A 17,473-nucleotide genomic window follows, 5' to 3' on the forward strand; every position below is an offset into this window, starting at 1 on the left:
TTTGTGAATTAAACACCTATTTATGGAGTTATGCAGGCTACAAACCACATGGTGATGTGATTTACATGACGGTCTAATTACTGACCGTGTTTGACCGTCCGTGTGTAACGTGACAGGCTGACAGCACATTCCACCCATGTGGAAATCCACAGATTCCAAGCGGGCTTTCTTTGTTATGAAAATACTACGGAGTACTACGGCAGTTCCATTTCAACTGCGAGTACTATTACCCTGAGATTAGTTGATGGAATTTCAAGGGGCAATTGATTGAAATACAGTAGACCCCTGGGAAACAACAATCCATTTGGAGTTGGGGATCCCTAAGTGAAATTATCGAATAGCGGGCGATTTAAACCTATGCGAATTACCAAATGTTCCAAAGCTCTGCACCTGCTATAAAACAATTATATTGTCCATACATACTCACATAGCATAAAGCAGGTACAGTACTACTTATATGGCGTATACTTGTAGATGATTAGATAACATTATATCGGTATTATATCATAAACTTAGTGTATTTTAATGCATTTCTTGGTATTTTTCTCTTCAGTGCTGTGGAGTCAATTGTGTGTGAAGTAAAATGTTTTGTTAAGTGTTCACACCACTACACCAGCTGATGACGCCAAAGCCCAAATAATAGTGTTTACCTGGCAAAATTGGATGGTGAGGTTTTTGGGGAAACTGCTTTTGTCAAAAAGATGGTATGTATTAAAAAGTTTTGCCACCACCTTTTGATTAAAGCTCTAGTTATGCCATATAAAATATACAACTAAATATGTTATGTATTTGTTGATGCAGTTAAGTTAGTTTTCTTTGTATGCACTTATAGAACTTGGACTATCCTAAGGGGCGGGTAGAATAAATAAATAAATTGTTAATGATATGTATGGATAGGTTTAATCTCACCAAACATTTTGAGTGGTTGAAAGTCAAAATTATTTATCAATGACTGAGTTTTCACACTTTGAGTTTACATCCAAATAATGTACACTTACATAAATTGTATAAGTTTTGGGAAAAATTGCGATTGTCAAAAAATGGCATAAATTGAAAAAGCTTTTGCCACCACTTTTTGACTGATGTAAAGGTTTTAATTAGGCCATAACAAAAATCTTCCTAGAAATGTTATACATATATAAATTTTAGTTAGTTTTCTTTATAGTCACTTTTAGGACCTGTACTGTCCTAAGAGGCGGGGGAATAAATAAAAAAAAAATGTAAACTATATATATTTGGATAGGGAGCATGCCACCGAACATTTTGAGTGATTGTAAGTAAAAAAATATTTTTAAAAAAACAAATAATGTACGATGACATGAATTGTGTGAAGTTTTGGGGAAATTGCTATTGTCCCCAAAACATTGGCATTTATTACCACCACTTTTTGACTAATGCAAAGGTTTACTTTGGCCATGTGTAATATTCACCTAGAAATGTTATGTGTGTATATAATCTATATATATATATATATATGTATATATATGTATATATATATATATATATATATACAGTTCAGTTACTTTTCTTTAGTCAGTTTTAGTAGTGGTGTGCGGTGGTTGTGTGCGTGTTGGATAAATGCTGTTAAAAAAGAAAAAAACTATATGTGTATGGATAGGTCTGATGCCACTGAGTATTTAGAGGGGTTGAAAGTATAAAGATTATAAATGGCCAAGTTTTCACACTTCAAATTCACACTCAAATCATGCACACTGACATGTACAGTGTGACAAAAGAAAGAGCATGCCATTAGGGTTAAGATATCAAGCTGGGTATAATTGCATCTTCGATTTAAGTAATGAAATACCTTCCATGAAAAGTGCATTGATTGATATAAATTCAGGAAATTCAGGTGAATTTTCTTGAACGTACAAAATAAGATCTTATATCCGCTGTCTTTACACATTTGTAAAGCCTTTTTCTTGCCTCTTATCACACAAGCCCGTCTGTTTATGTGGACTAATGATGATGGTCTGTAATGTTCTTTTGCAAGAAGCAATTAGCGGCTGCTCTCTCTCCAGACGCACGCTGTACGAACAAAATACAAATATGCAAGAGAGCCTTTCCTTGCTCTGCTTTCAGCCCAACCATTACCTGGCAATGTTGAAATGGCACGAAATGGCTTGAAATAATTACATTAAATTCAGTTTTATGACAATGTGGCACATGGGTGTTTTGTTTGAGGTGGAATCAAAAGCCATCTAAGAAGCTAGTGTATAAGCTAGCAATAAACATTGCAATGTTGAAAGGTGAAGAACGTGTACAAAAGTGACATAAATATAACATCCTTTTCTTCCTTATTCGTCACAAGTATTTTCATCCAGTTATCTTTTCTTTAGTATCACAGCAAATATGATCTTAAAAATTTGGACTGGGTTGTGCAGTCCACCTTCCACCCCCGCACGCTAGATAACCCCCTACTCATCATTTATTATTAATCACTGAATTACTCAGGGGCATTCTCCAAACAACGTAGGTTCAAGGAGAACATGTCATACTTGATTTTTTAATTTTCTGCCTGTCTTGTGAGTTAACACAAGCAGAAATGAACAAATTTGTCTTGAGCGTTTTGTTATTACAATATGTCAACCACAACTTGCCATTATCATGATGGTTTTAAGAAACTAAATTATCTTGAGTAGGCGTAGGCAGACTGGATGTTTTGATTTCTCATCTCTGAGGTCTGACAGTGCTTTGTATGGACTCAATGGCATTACTGACAAGCTGCTTGTTTTTCGCTTGAAAAACTCAATGGGGGAGACACTTCCAAGAGCATCATATCATCTTTACTACATCCAATGAAATGTCCATACAGCTTACTCTTAGGGTGAGATGTCCATTTGGGGCCATTGCCAAGTCTCCTACTGAAGCAAATCCAGAATCACTTCTTCTTTTTATCTTTGCATCACAGATACTCTGTGCTCAGAGATGATGTGTCTTTGATGTAAACTCACCCAGGAAAAGAGAACGCTGTCAGAAAGCAAATCAAATCTGGGGTCGATATTGTTTTCTGGAGGTACTCTGGGAAGTTTGAACTCGCTTTTGGACAAGGAATTGTAAAGTTACATTATATACTGTGTCACGTTTGTGGAGGTGGACCCAAATGCAAGGAAGCTGGAATGTAGGCATCGTGTTCAACAAAAAAGAATGGAATTTATTTACAGCAGCACCGCTCTTGCCTTCTCCTGAGGCCGCCCAAGTCACTTCTGGAACTCGATAATAATCACTTGCTGGTGATCACCATTTCGCTGAGCTTTTGAATTTCCTCAGAGTCAAATTTAATTGCTGAATTTCTCCTTAATGTAACAGGCCGCTGAAAGTTGCACACTCAGATAGTAACGCCTACCCAACACAAAGCGCCCTCCCTAATCAGTCCCCGCTGTCTGCAGAACACAATGCACTATACATTGATGTCAATTGCAATAAAGACAAAATCAATTCAAATCAAAATTCTCAAAGGAGTGAACCAGCCATAAAGTAGCAGGGGGTCTCTGCATAAACTTGTTAGAAGAGTTCAAAAACAATGCAGAGATTACGTCAAAAACAATTGTTTTAATGATTTAATTAAGTAGTGGATTTAATAAATAGACATATTTTAAATTCAATCTCTGTGGTCTAAAAGAGAATTGTGTTTTAATTTTAATAAGTGATTGGCAAGTTCCGATACTAATATTGACTGCCTGAAATGAGAGAAATGGTGATATACAGTATGTTGTTTGGGTGTCATTTTTGCAGAGGGAAGGGAATTTTACATGATTATGGTATGTAGTATTTATATCAATGACTACTCAAGATTTGAGAATCGCTATCAGGCTAAGAAAAATGGGTATAAACAGATCCTAAAACACTATCCCAAAGTACACCAGCTTCAACCTTCAAAGAAAAATATGAAGATTATACACTTTGGGGTAACTATGGTCTTGAACCTGTCTCGCTTTTAACGAATAGATGGATAATAAAGGACGATGTGATCATCATTCAGTGCCACAGTTGATCTGTTGTATCAAAGGCAGCCGAGCCAGTCAGTGCTTTGCATGTCTGAATCATTCGTCCCGAGGTATCAAGCATCAAAATTAATTCTTTATCTTGTGTTGTCGTAGGTCATTTTCTCTACTAATCCCTTGGATGTTAATGTTTTTCTAATGCGGCAGTGAGAAAACAAAGGTCAGACTGCACATCAGTTGAAGCAAGCGTTGCCTCATTATAAGGAATCATTCAGTGTCTAGAAAATGTGGGGAAAAACTTCTTACATGCTGTATGTATGTATTTATCTATGATGGATTGCTTCAGGCAGTATCAAAGTCAAAAATTGTTTGTTTGTGTTTTGTCAGCAAAACCTCTGCAATAAAAGGAAATTCCTAATGGGGGATGACCTTGCTACCACAGCAAAACTGTTTTGTTTGTTTACTTTACCAGTATTTAGAGAAAACCACGTTTAAATCGTCAATATAGATTGTTTGATGATGAATATTATTCATTTCATGTTATAAGCATCAGTAGAAATTTCACTACATGTTTGGCGACCACAAATGTAAAGTAACAGGTAGGAGCCAAGGTTGCTGATGGATACCAGTGGTAAGGGGTGGGCCATCATCGGATAAAGATCAGCACCTCTTAATCTGAGACCATGATCTTTAATTGCAATGAGTGAATGAGTGACTTTTTGTATCCAGGGATTTTTCTCCTCAATGTAGACTAAGTACTGTGTCTGGCTGGCAACCAGTTCATGGTTTCCCCAGCCCACTAACGGCTGATTGCTTGAATTGGCTCCAGCCCCCTCACGACGCTCCTGATGATTAGTGGTGCAGATAATGGATGGGTGGATGCAGACAAAATAGAACCAAATATTTAATGGCTGATAGGTTGGTGTAAATTGTCAGGAGAAGCAGAGCTGAAAAGTAAAAATGTTGATTTATTGATCGATTTATGTTACAGCACTCACCCTTGGTCTTGATTGTTCATTTATGACCCAAAAAATAAGATCCCAGATACAAATAAACAGTGTTCTTTGCATTTTTGATTGTGGATTGGTATTATTTTCATCATGATGATTATTGGACACAAAAAAACCTTCAAAACCATGCGTCTACTTTCACCTTCGCAGCAATATCCAAATGCCATGGTATGGTAAATATCACAATACATACTATTGGCACCATAATAAAAAATGTGTTGTTTGTTTGGCAGGTTTAAAACCCGCTCACGATATATAATGTTGTTAAAAACCAACGAGAAATAAAATAAATTGTTTTCGATCATGAAAGAAGTAACAAATAAATAGAACGGGTTCATGTCACGTGTGGTGCAAAATATTCTGTTTTGTGTTGCTGTTTTACTGGTATGATTGATTTGTGCTAGTCATGCTAAGGGCCAAACAGTCCTACATTAAATTAGACTGCAGTCATAAACTAGTCAAGTCAAGTCATTTTTATTTGTATAGCTCTAAATCACGAAGAGTCTCAAAGGGCTTCACAGATTATTACACTATATTACACAGACTATTTTTCAGAATATTATTATACATTCCCCTGCTCTGGAGCCGACGAGAAGAGTAGGTTATTCATATGCTATAGAGTAGAAGTGAGTTTTAAGCTTAGATTTAAACATTTCCACTGAGGTTGCAGATCGGATCTCAGGGGAAAAAGCATTCCACAGCACCGGTGCCGGTGATGGAGAACGCTCTTGAACCAGCAGAACACTTCTTTGCTCTTGGGATCACCAGAAGACCGGCACTCTCAGAACGTAGGCTTCGGACCGGGACATAGGGGGAAATCAGATCTGAAAGATAAGAGGGAGCAAGTCCATGTATGATTTTGTATAATACTAATAGAACCTTGAAATCACATCTAAGGCTAACTGGGAGCAAATGCAGGTTAGCCAAAATCGGTGTGATGTGATCGGACTTTTTTGTCCTAGTTAAAAGCCTCGCTGCGGCATTTTGTACCAGCTGAAGAGACTTCATTCTAGACTTCGGGAGACCAGAGAGTAGTGCATTACAGTAATCGAGACGGGAGGTAACAAACGCATGAATTATAATTTCCGCATCCGACTGAGACAGTATAGAACGAATTTTAGCAATGTTACGAAGATGGAAGAAAGCGGTTCTAGTAATTTTCTTTACATGCGTTTCAAAGGATAGATCAGGGTCAAATATGACATCTTAATTTTTAACTGAGTCACTCTGTGTGATGTGACATTTGTCAATGTTCACAGCAGTTTTTGAGAATAAGTAGCGGCATTTAGATGGACCAATGACTAACATTTCGGTCTTTTCAGAGTTAAGACGCAAGAAATTGAGTGACATCCACTCTTTTATCTCAATGAGGCAGGCCTCCAAATTTCCACAGTTTAGTGTGGCAGATTCCTCCAACGGAAGATATAGTTGAGTGTCGTCTGCGTAGCAGTGGAAACTGATATTGTACTTGCGAATAATATCACCTAATGGAATTATGTAAATGCTGAAAAGAAGGGGGCCAAGCACTGAACCCTGCGGAACACCACAGGTAACACTAAAGGGCTCAGATGTCATTTCGCCATATTTAACACAGTGCGTTCTATCTGAGAGGTAGGATCTGTACCATGAGAGGACAGTTCCTGAGAGACCAATCCATTTTTCCAACCGTTCTAGTAGGAAATCGTGGTGCACTAGCCACTGTTGTTTGCTGGGAATCAAAGAAAAGAATAACATTTAAAAAATATATATATTGTGGCAATTTAAATAAGCAATATGAAGATATTTCTATTATCTTTATATCCCTCATTATTTATTTTACCTACTCAACTTCAACTTTATTCTCAAATTTCCTATATGCACAACATACAGCACAGAATAAATTGCTTCCTTTTCTACGTGCACATATGCAATAGTTAAGGCTCAATACAAATAACCAACAGCAGCTAGTGCAGGACAAAGACTAGGAACCTTCCCGTGATGTCCTGTGAAGGGCTCTCTCCCGGGGGAGCCTTATGAATCCAACTTAATCCACTCAGACTCGCTCTCTCTTTCTTTCTTGGTCCTCTCTCCTTCTTTGTCTCTCCTTTTCTCTCTTCCCCCTTTACACTCTTGTCTCTCATTTTCTCTATCCCTCTCTTTCCTACTCTCTCCCCACCTCTCTCACTCTCTTTTGACCCTTTTGCGGTTTACTCTGTCTGTCTTTCTCTCTTTCTATCTGTCCCTCTCTTTCTCTCTCTTCTACTCTCCTCTCTCTGCTCTTCTTAGGGCGGGCGACAACGAGAGCAACCCCGGCCCCCCAGTCCAAATGCCAGTGGTGCTTTCGAACCGTTCGTTGCGACCACACCCCAATCACCTGTACTACCTGCCCACGGGGCTTCCATAAATCATGCACCGGCCTGTCCGAACGTACTAAGGACTTCAGAGGCTTCGTATGCTTGGTTTGCTTGGGTCACACCCCGTCAGGCCTGGCGGCACAGGACAGTCGCAGGCCCCTCTCCTTCGGAGAACTACGGAGCCTCCCACAAGCGAGTCTAGCGCTACTAAGGATTACCTTAGGCGCCTTGAGTGACTCAACAACATAAGTTTTATTTTGTCAAAATATATTGGGTTTGACTAAAAAATGTGAAAAGCGTAGCAAGAATCTAGTAATCCACTTATTTGGCACAAGGCTGGGGGGTGGGAGGAAGATGGGCAGGGAGAGAGTTTAGAGTCCTGACAGCCTGAAGAAAAAAGTTGTCCTTTAGCTTGCTGGATCTGGCTCTGAGAGACTGTAGTCTTTTCCCTGATGTCAGCACATTGAACAGGCTGTGAGCTGGGTGGGAGAAAGCACTTACAATCTTGGTGACCTTGTGGGGTGAGGCGGAAGTTATAGATGTGCAAGAGAGGCGAGAGGGTACACCAATGACCAGACACAGATTGATTTCACTGTCAGTTTTTGTGAATACAGGAATGGAACATATGCATTTCATATTAGAGATCAAGCATCTATGAGTTAAAATTGGATTTTGTCTGGTTCAACAAGTCTAATCCTCAATTCACTTACGTCTGTAAAAAAGCATCCTACAAAAGACACTATGTTTCAATGGCTTAACATTTTTTCTACATAGTCACTGTTTTGTTTTGTATTATGCTGCGTGATATGATATTTTCTTATAAAATGCAAATTCAGTGAGTTGGATGCATATTTAATTCCGATGTCATTTTGTTTTGGTCACAGAACTCTCTCGAGAGACGGAAACATCAATTCCAATCTATCAGAGCCTCGCCTTTTCTTTTTCTTCCTGTGGCGTGACGGCACTCGCCGACATCAAAGGTACTACCACCTCTTCCTTTACACCTGCAGCTTTTGTTAATCACTTTGTTCAGCTCATCATCACGGCAATTATGCTTCCTGACAGTGTTTTTAGTTTTAAAAATTACTTGCGTCTCCCCTAGGGACTGGCTTGCTTTGCTTGTAAATTTCTTGTTGATTGTTTATTTCATTACGTTTGTTTATTCCCCCAACAGGAAAAGTCCTTGTTTGAATATTTCTCACACTTAGTAAATATCAGTTCTGCCATGTTGAGGTTCTATTTATTTATAATATTTTTTAACAGCTAAAAATTCAGAACCAAGTCGGATGTATTAAAACAGTGGTCAGCAACCTCTGGGCCACGGACCAGTTCTGGGACGTGGATCATTTGGTACTGGGCCGCAAAGAAAAAAACAAAAAGTTGTCCATGCTCTTTTGTGAATAAATTCAATGTTATGATTTGAGGGTGGATGAACATATGTGGGGTAGCACGGCGGCACAGTGGTTAGTTCGTGCGCGGCACAGTTCTGAGGTCATGAGATCGAACCTCCTGTGTGGAGTTTGCATGTTCTCCCCGTGCTTGAGTGAGTTTCCTCCGGGCACGCCTGTTTCCTCCCACATTTCAAAAACATGCATGTCAGGTGAATTGGCCATTCCAAATTGTCCCTAGGCGTGAATGAGCCATTGAGTTGTCAGTCTCTGTGTGCCCTTCGACGGGCTGGCAACCAGTTCCGGGTGTCCCCTGCCCACTGCTCGTAGATAGCTGGGATGGGCTCTTGCACCCCCGCGACCCTATTGAGGATAAAGGGTGCAGATAATGGATGGATGGATGAACCCATGTGGGTTCGGCACCTGGAACTGGAAACAGGGGATCTAATATGAAAGTGGATATGAAAATGGCAATGAAAACCAGGATGGCAATGGCAGACAAAATGAAAAATGCTAATGGACGAACAGAGTCTAATGTTCAAAATGTCCATTTAATGGGTTCTGGATAATTGGGCACAGGTGTGTGATAATTGGACATACCGGTTCCCAGTTTAAACCACGGTCTGAGCCCTCTGTTGGTAGAATGTATGTCAGACCCTAACAACTCCCCAAACAGGTTACTTTGAGTAAAAATAGTGTGATGATGAGATAAAATGTAAGCCTTTTCCCATGTTACATAGTGGATTTAGGTATAATAATCATATTAACAATGATAATAATAATGATAATAATTCTTTTATTGTTATTATTACTGATATTTTTGGTAGTCCGAGCCGTAATAATATTGTCAGACGTAAAAATGGTCCGTGGTACAGAAAAGGTTGCCTATGACAGTATTAAAAGACTCTTTGCAACTAATATTAATATGCAAAGAATGCTGTTTTTATTTTTGGGTACATTGACACCACTCACATTAGTCACATACACAATGATAATCAATCATTCCTTAAATTTGCAAAGATAGCGAATGGGAATATTGTCTTTTTGAAATCAGTGAGGTCAAGTGACCTGATCAATAATTCTGAAAGGTTGATTATGCAACAATTTGCACGAGGTAATACATTTACTTTCAGTTTTTACGATAAAAATTGGAGGCTTTTCAAAGACAATTTCGCGCTCTTGCTGGATGGCAGACATGTCAATGGCATTGATGAGCGATTGCACCTTTTTAGAAAACATCTGCAAAATGTTGCATCAACTCTGACACAAAAGCTAACATTTTCTAAGTGACAATTGAAATGTGTGAATATGCGTGTCAGTTTTCTGACAGCATTGTGATTTCTGTAATTTAGTTTTTCCAATACATGGTCATCATGATTACACTATGAACTGTGAGACACTTAATCTTAATTACCTCATTTGTTAGTGTATAACGCGCACTCGTATATAATGCGCGTGCCTAATTTGAAAAAAAAATTGTATTAAATGGTTCACTTTTTCTCAGTTCAAACTAAGTATTGTGACAAACATTGTTTAACATGTGAGGCCATGATTAAATTAATTTATTGACAATGTACACTATGAACACAATACAGACGTAAAATTTACAATGTATTTATTAAATGTCCTTCGAAGTCTGATTCATTATCAGAGTGTTTATATCTTTCAAGACAACTTTCTGTTTCTCCACTCTCAAGCATTCGTTTCTGGTACCTTGAATAAAAATAGTGTGATGATGAGATAAAAATCCAATGTCTTTTCATGTGTCATTCACATCACGGAGGGTCTTTCGGTTGGCATCTGGGGTTTTCATTGCCGGAACAAGGGTTTCATTCTTGTTGAATCCAATGTTTTGCTATCTTGGTCAGCGATATATTTCGCAAGATCAATCATTGCACAAATACGGTAATCTACCGTAAAAAATGGTCATATCATGTTTATTTGTGACACCCTTAATCACAAGAAGCCTCAAAGGGCTATACAGACTGCAGACTATTATTACACCACCTCCTGATCCAAAACCTACATGTGGGCAAGGAAAAACTTTAAAACCTCAGCATGAGGTAATTAAGAAACCTTGAGAACTGATATTGTCAACGTGAAATATAGGTCATTCATAAGCTATAGAATAGAAGTGTAGTTTTAATCCTAGTTCTACTGAGGTTGCAGATTGAATCTTGTGTATAACGCAATAGGTTATAAACAAAAAAACATGATAGGTTTCTTTACAAATATAACTTAGTAAATGCCCCCAGGATTATTTGCTGACGTAAAGTGCAGGTCAACCTAAAGTATTTGCTAACAATAAAATTAGTTTAATAACAACACTTTGATAAATTGTATTTGTAGAGTATGAGTTACTAGGCAATAATCCAATTTACTGTTATATCCTTCTTGAGAGCCAGTGCAGCAAGATGATAATATAAAAGTTGCCCAAGGCTCAGATAAAAACCAATGACGTTTCATCTGTTTTCCAAAGCCATCAATGGTCACTACCATTAACCCCTGACACAAACTCAAAATAGCTGACCCCAGAGATGGATGAAAACAGGTGAATATTGCTTTAAAACAAATATAATAAAAGTATACTCTTCTTCACAGGTGCTCAGTTAAAACCTTTTAATCAATCAAGTGAGTGAATGTTTAAAAAGCTTAGTGCAATTTAAGGTACCATATTTATTCATGTGTAATGCGCTTAAAAGAAAAAAAAAACAACAACCAAAAAAAGAACGTTCTGGTGAGGTTGTACATGAGGTTTTGCGGAAGTACATTATCATATTTGAACAATGTTTGATCAGTCAAACACTTTTGCCAACCACATTTGCAAAACATTTGATGCAATGGGAGTAGAATCCTGATCGCAGTGGCGAGAATACCAATTCTTGACCACTAAACCACTAGGGTGATAGATGACACAGGAAAAGACATTAGATTTGAACTCATCATTACATAATTTTACGGCACTACATTGCTATATATGCGGGGCCATGATTGAAATCATTTATTGACACTGAATCAGACTTTGAAAAACATTAAATACATTGAAAATGTATTCTGGCATTGTGTTTATAGTTCATGTTTTCAATAGTCGATAGTTTTTGACACGTTTGTGACCTACAATGCTTAGTTTGTGCTGAGAAAAGGTGAGGATAAAAATTCATAGTTTTCATATTAAATGAGGGCTGCACGTTATATACGATTAAATAAGTACATTCAATTAAAACAACCCTCAGGGTGATTACTTTAAATGTATCCTTTTGCACGCAGCAGTTTGATTGTATAAATGGAGTCAGACATCACAAGTGATTACCTTTGATTGGCAAACAGTGCTTGAAAGCAGAAAGTCTCACTGACACTCGCCACTGACACTTGAAATTAACTTATAACTGAAAATGTCAATCACGCAAGTATTTGCTGTGACACTTTATGTACATGTCAAGGATGTGTGCGTATAAATTGGATTCTAGTAGCGAAAATAAGCTCGTCTCGAATATCAGACTTTAGGAGGTTCACCTCCTAGAAAGTCATATTTTGCTGCACTTGTGGAGCATTATGCCTTGGTATATTCATCAGCAACAAGAAGTAGATTTCAGGACGCTTCACAACTGTTGATGAGCATGATGATAAATGAATGCTTTGACTTTAGGAAATTTCAGCCTGATTGACTCCATGATTGCCTTGCTTCAAGCTCCTTTCTTGTCAGATGCAAATTGATGTGAGAAGGGATGCTCGACTATAGTTGTCTGATTATTACCAATTTTGGTGTTCACTCTTTTGAGCTTTGTACATTATTGGGACGTTTGCTGCTGAATTGTTTTAATAATTGTTTCAAAGGATGGATGTGCACTTGTAATATTAGTTATAATAAATAAATAAATACAAACCTAAATAAAAGAATGGATGTGGTGTGTGTGTGTGTGTGTGTGTGTGTGTGTGTGTGTGTGTGTGTGTGTGTGTGTGTGTGTGTGTGTGTGTGTGTGTGTGTGTGTGTGTGTGTGTGTGTGTGTGTGTGTGTGTGTGTGTGTGTGTGAGAGAAACCCTTAACCACCAGGGTCGTAGTGGCAGCATTTTCTGAGGTGTGTCTTGGGCAAGTACAGCCTGGTGGTGCCCATCCCTCTCCAGGCCAACAAATACATATACATATTTTTAAAAAAAGCTGAGAGAGCTCATTAGATGGGTAGATACCTAGGTAGGTAGATCTGTATGTAGGTAGAATAGGAACGTAGATATGTCGGTAGGTAGTTAAGTAGATAGGCAGGTAGTTATATAGGTAGGTAGTGTTACAAACCAGGAGAGGAAATAGGAATGAGAACCCAATTGCGTAATGTTACTCACAGTTTAATGGGGAGAGGAGGAATGAGCGCACACTCAATCCGGGGATCGATGGTCGTGGAAGTAGATTGAAATCAGAACTAAGGAGTGGTAAAAATCAAACAGATGGGGCCGAAAAATAAAACTGGATCAAAACACAGGCAAAAACGGAGATTCACAGGACTTGGCATATCGCAACAGAGTCTAGACGAAGTTTCGCAGACGCTCTGACACCAGGCGATTCACAAGACAGCGTTTAAGTAGTCCGGCAGCAATCTGTCAACGCGTTTCAGCTGGTGTCCATGGGCGTGGCCAATTGGGCGCCGTGGCAACTGTGACAAAACCTGGCGCCACACGGCGGGGACCAGTTGGGCGCCATGGCAACCGTGACAGGTAGATATTTACGGAGATATATAGGTAGGAAGATACGTAGGTACCTAGGTAGATAGGTGGGTACCAAGGTAGGTAGGTAGATATAGAGATACGTACATAGATACACAGGTAGGGAGATACGTAGGAAGATTCATAGATTGATGCATAAATAAATAAAACAGCAATAGAATGACTTTAATCCTTCATTTAAAAAAGATACTAATTTTGTTTTACTCAAACAGTGTCTTTATGATGAATTAAAAAACCCACTTTAGGTCGAAACCAGTGTAAACTCTTGGTGTTTTCTCATGATGACTATAATGCTCTTAACTACCAAGGCCCAGGACTTTACATGACTGTTTAATTTCTCCGTCCACTCCCTCCTCCTGTTTGTTGGTATAAATGTTCATGTCGTAAGCCAAAAGTCAATCAACAACAGTATTCTTTGTTTATGCCAAAGGGGATCTGCCAAACATGAATACGAGAAAATAAAACACGAATTCTCATTGGAACGAAAGAAGCACTTAAGTGTCATCAAATCCCACACATGCCTTGTTTTGAGGAACAGTCCCAGTCCTTTGTTGATTAAAAGACCTGAAGACAAAAATAACATTTCTGAAATTCCTAGTTGGGTTAAAGAATTGTAAAACTCCCATCAAGGTGTATTTGTTACAAATAATGGAATAATTATTTTAATGGAAATTGATAGTCCTTGATGTAAACATAAACATGTAATAATATAAGCACCTATAAAACAAGGGTTTTCTCCAACCTACATATAAATCAATTTTTCATTTTGCTGTTATTCGTTTTGAATGTTTAAGAATGCCATGATTGCAATGGTGTTTGAACAGTTTTACATATTTTATTGGAGATTATGAATTAACCTCAGCATTTCTGCCTTTGTTTCTTTTTTGTTGTCTCTTGTCTTTTTCCCAGTTTTTATCCCTCTGTTTTTGTCCCGTGTTGGGGATGAGTGTCGCCTAACAAGTATTGGCCTGCATATCTTCTAGGTCTGTATTGTTGTGGAGTGGCATTTCCAATTCAATTTACATGCAACATCAATATCATTGCATCAATGAAGGATGATATCCGTGTTTGTGTGGAAACGTGACACTCAGGCTTGCAACTGTTATCTAAAAATCACCAGCTTATGACAGTATGACTGATATGGAGTCAAAATGTGTGCCTGAATGACAGTGGAAAGTCTGGATGTGTTGGATTGGGGCCTTTGGCATTGCTTGGATGTCACAATATATTATAGTCCTGTGCATGTGCATGAAGAATGAACATTGTCATTCATCAATTATGCTTCTGATTGTTCATTTGCAGGAAAGAACGAATTTGTTTTATTCTTTGGATGAGAATGGGAAAACGCTTATCTTACCCCTTAGTTTTGTCTGAATTTTGTCGCCAATTGTCTTTTCATATGCAATACTTGACTGGACACGTTTGCACCTGCAAATAATAATTGAGATGTGTAAAAATGAAGTCAACTTCAGGATAGCATACAGTACAGTATACTATATCCTATTCTGCCTAAGTCATATTTTCTACAGCTCTGAATAAAATAGTCCTGCCCATAATGGTCATTATTATTTCTGTTTTAGGAAATATTTACACAGGAGGTCCAACAAGAGCGGAATCCAAACCAGACTTCTGATATGAGCCAGTCTGAGATAAAAAAAAAACAACAACACTGAATTTTCTGTTCCATGGCCACTTATTACTGCGTAATGACAAAATTTTCTATGCTCTGCTCGAATAAAAAAATGATCACAAGTACACCCAAAGTACCTCCTACACCACTACACAGTCTTAAGACTTAAGCAAATATAAAATATTTTTTACTTAAGGTCTGGTTATGCAGTCTTTGTTTGATATGCCCCAAGTGCCCAATGTTTAATTCCATTTATGTGCCAGCAATTGTTGAAATAGGTTTCCATTTTTTTCCCAGTGTTGTCTCGTCAAAACCTACACTCAGTGCCATCCTTTCCACCCAGTATTAATTAGCAAATAGGCGTCAAACTTCAGAACACAAACAAGTAATTGGCACCCAGTAGAGTTGCCTCATTAATGTGTCTGCTGAGTTTGGCTTTGTAAATCCCGGATAACCCCTCGCAGGCCTTTGCTTTGTGAGGAGAATTTGAGCTTTTCCCTTTTGGCACTGGTGTCAGAAAAGTGCAAATGAAAGAGATTTAACGGGCACAGATGCCACAGTGTGCTCTGAACCTACTGCCACCTCACAGTTTGAATTGTTGCAGTTTAACCCATTAAGGACTGAAGTGACTGACATCCCCACAAAAACTAGGCTTGTCCCGAAAACTAAACTGCATTGTAAACACCTTGCCTAGTCAATCACTGTTATCTCAGCCCCTTAATCACATAAAAATATAATTCCAAAACATTTTTAGCTAACGACCTGGCCTTCACAAAAATTAAGGTTTGTGTTTAAAAATATCTCATCCATATTTTTTTTTTTTTTTAAAAATCTGACTAATGGTTTGTACTATTGTATATAGTTCATAGTACTCATTTATTTTGTCTTGGGAAGTCTTTGATTAAATGAAGTGCAATATAGAATTAGCTAAAGTTTGTAACCCCTTCGAGAGTCACATAAGATTTGACGTATGTTAATCATGGCTTCAAAATAATGTTAGCACAAGATTTTTTGGCAAAAATGTGGCTAAATACGGCAACTGATATGGTTGTAAGGTTGTACTACCTTCATCTCTGGGAGGTGGTTGTAACGGTTTAATCTTTTTTTTTTTAGGTTTTGAGTGGTAATTATTCATCTTCCTAGCTTTTATAAACTTGTCCTAAAGATAAACCGTCTTTAATATAGTTATATATCTATGACATCTTTGTTTTCTAAAAACAAACATCTTGCCAAAGTAGTAATAGGTCATGGTGACCAAAAAATAAATGTTATCAGTCTGGAAGATTTAAAAGAATAACCTCACGTTAATAAACATTTTAAAAAAATTATATTGACATTGTGTGTTTTTAATTTTTTTTTTCACAACTCGAACATCTATTTGTCATAAAATGGCAAAGCCTTGGAGGAAATTCTATAAGGACTGATCGAGGCTTTATTATTGATACGTTTATGTAAAACGTAAGTAGAGAATACATCAATGGGTTGTGAACTTGTAAGAAGAACAGGAGATTAACCAACTCTCAAATAAGAAATTCCAACCTCTTTCAAAAGCCCCCCGCCTAAGCCTTTTCTTTGGATCAAATTTCCTTGCTTACAAAAACCAGATATTCCATAATTGTTTATTTGATAAACTCTTGTTGTAGTCGACAAAAATGTAAACAGTGCATAGTAGTCAAAATAATGACCAACAGTGAGGTATTATAGTCAAATTTACAAACTGGCATCTTATGCCATTACCTTTGCAGGTTGTAGATGTCAGACAATCCTTGTCTCGCTGCGTGTTCAATTTCCTGGACCAGACTGAGTATTCGACGGAGAAAAATAGACCTGGAGAGAAGCAGTTCAGTTTAGGACATTTATTAGAGAGTTTCAAGATAAAAGTCAAACAGAATGCACTCCGGACCAATTGATCAGAGCAGCGCTCTCCCCGCAAGAGGCCAGGAGTGCATCGACGAATGCAGATCACAGTTTTTATAAAAGAGGGTTATGGATTGGCGAAAATGGAACATAAAATTCTTAACAGACATTTCTGGGTATGTACATTACAAGGACATGTAGGTTGTATGGTCAGACCATTGCTAGGAAAGTACACTGATATGAAAGAATACATTCAGCATTTAAATATTCATTAATTTATTCATTCATTTCAGGCACTTATAGTCTTTGTGTGCACATGTAAATGTAACCTAAATCATAACAGAATCCCCGAAATAAGGTGGGACAAGGAACATTTATTAAATCCCACTCATTGTCTCGCATATACAAATCGTAAAGCAATTTAAATTCCTGCCACTTTTGTTAAACTGATCCCAGCAGGTGCGAAATAATTTTTTACAGCTCACTGACAATCCATATACAGACGCTCCCCTACTTACGACCATTCGAAAAAGGGTACACACGAACATTTTTTTAGGGATGTCGAAAATTATATATAAAATATTATATACAATAAATA

The 17,473-nt window shown here is 37.9% G+C and overlaps 1 protein-coding gene across 6 annotated transcripts in view; it reads left to right on the forward strand.

Annotated features, from left to right (window-relative positions):
* arvcfb (ARVCF delta catenin family member b) overlaps positions 1–17,473 on the forward strand; it is a 286,399-nt gene that overhangs the window by 124,379 nt on the left and 144,547 nt on the right. For 4 of the 6 annotated variants that reach the window (XM_088335601.1, XM_088335595.1, XM_088335599.1 and 1 more), the window contains exon 3: positions 8,172–8,267. The gene's annotated coding sequence lies outside the window, so the exon portion shown is untranslated. Of the gene's footprint in view, positions 1–8,171; positions 8,268–14,297; positions 14,372–17,473 lie in introns of all 6 variants that reach the window. The other 2 variants (XM_088335596.1, XM_088335598.1) reach the window with 1 other exon arrangement.

The sequence above is a fragment of the Urocampus carinirostris genome, chromosome 5, assembly GCF_059441175.1.
Source record: "Urocampus carinirostris isolate Australia breed hairy pipefish chromosome 5, RoL_Ucar_1.0, whole genome shotgun sequence".
Classification (NCBI taxonomy): Eukaryota; Metazoa; Chordata; class Actinopteri; order Syngnathiformes; family Syngnathidae; genus Urocampus; species Urocampus carinirostris.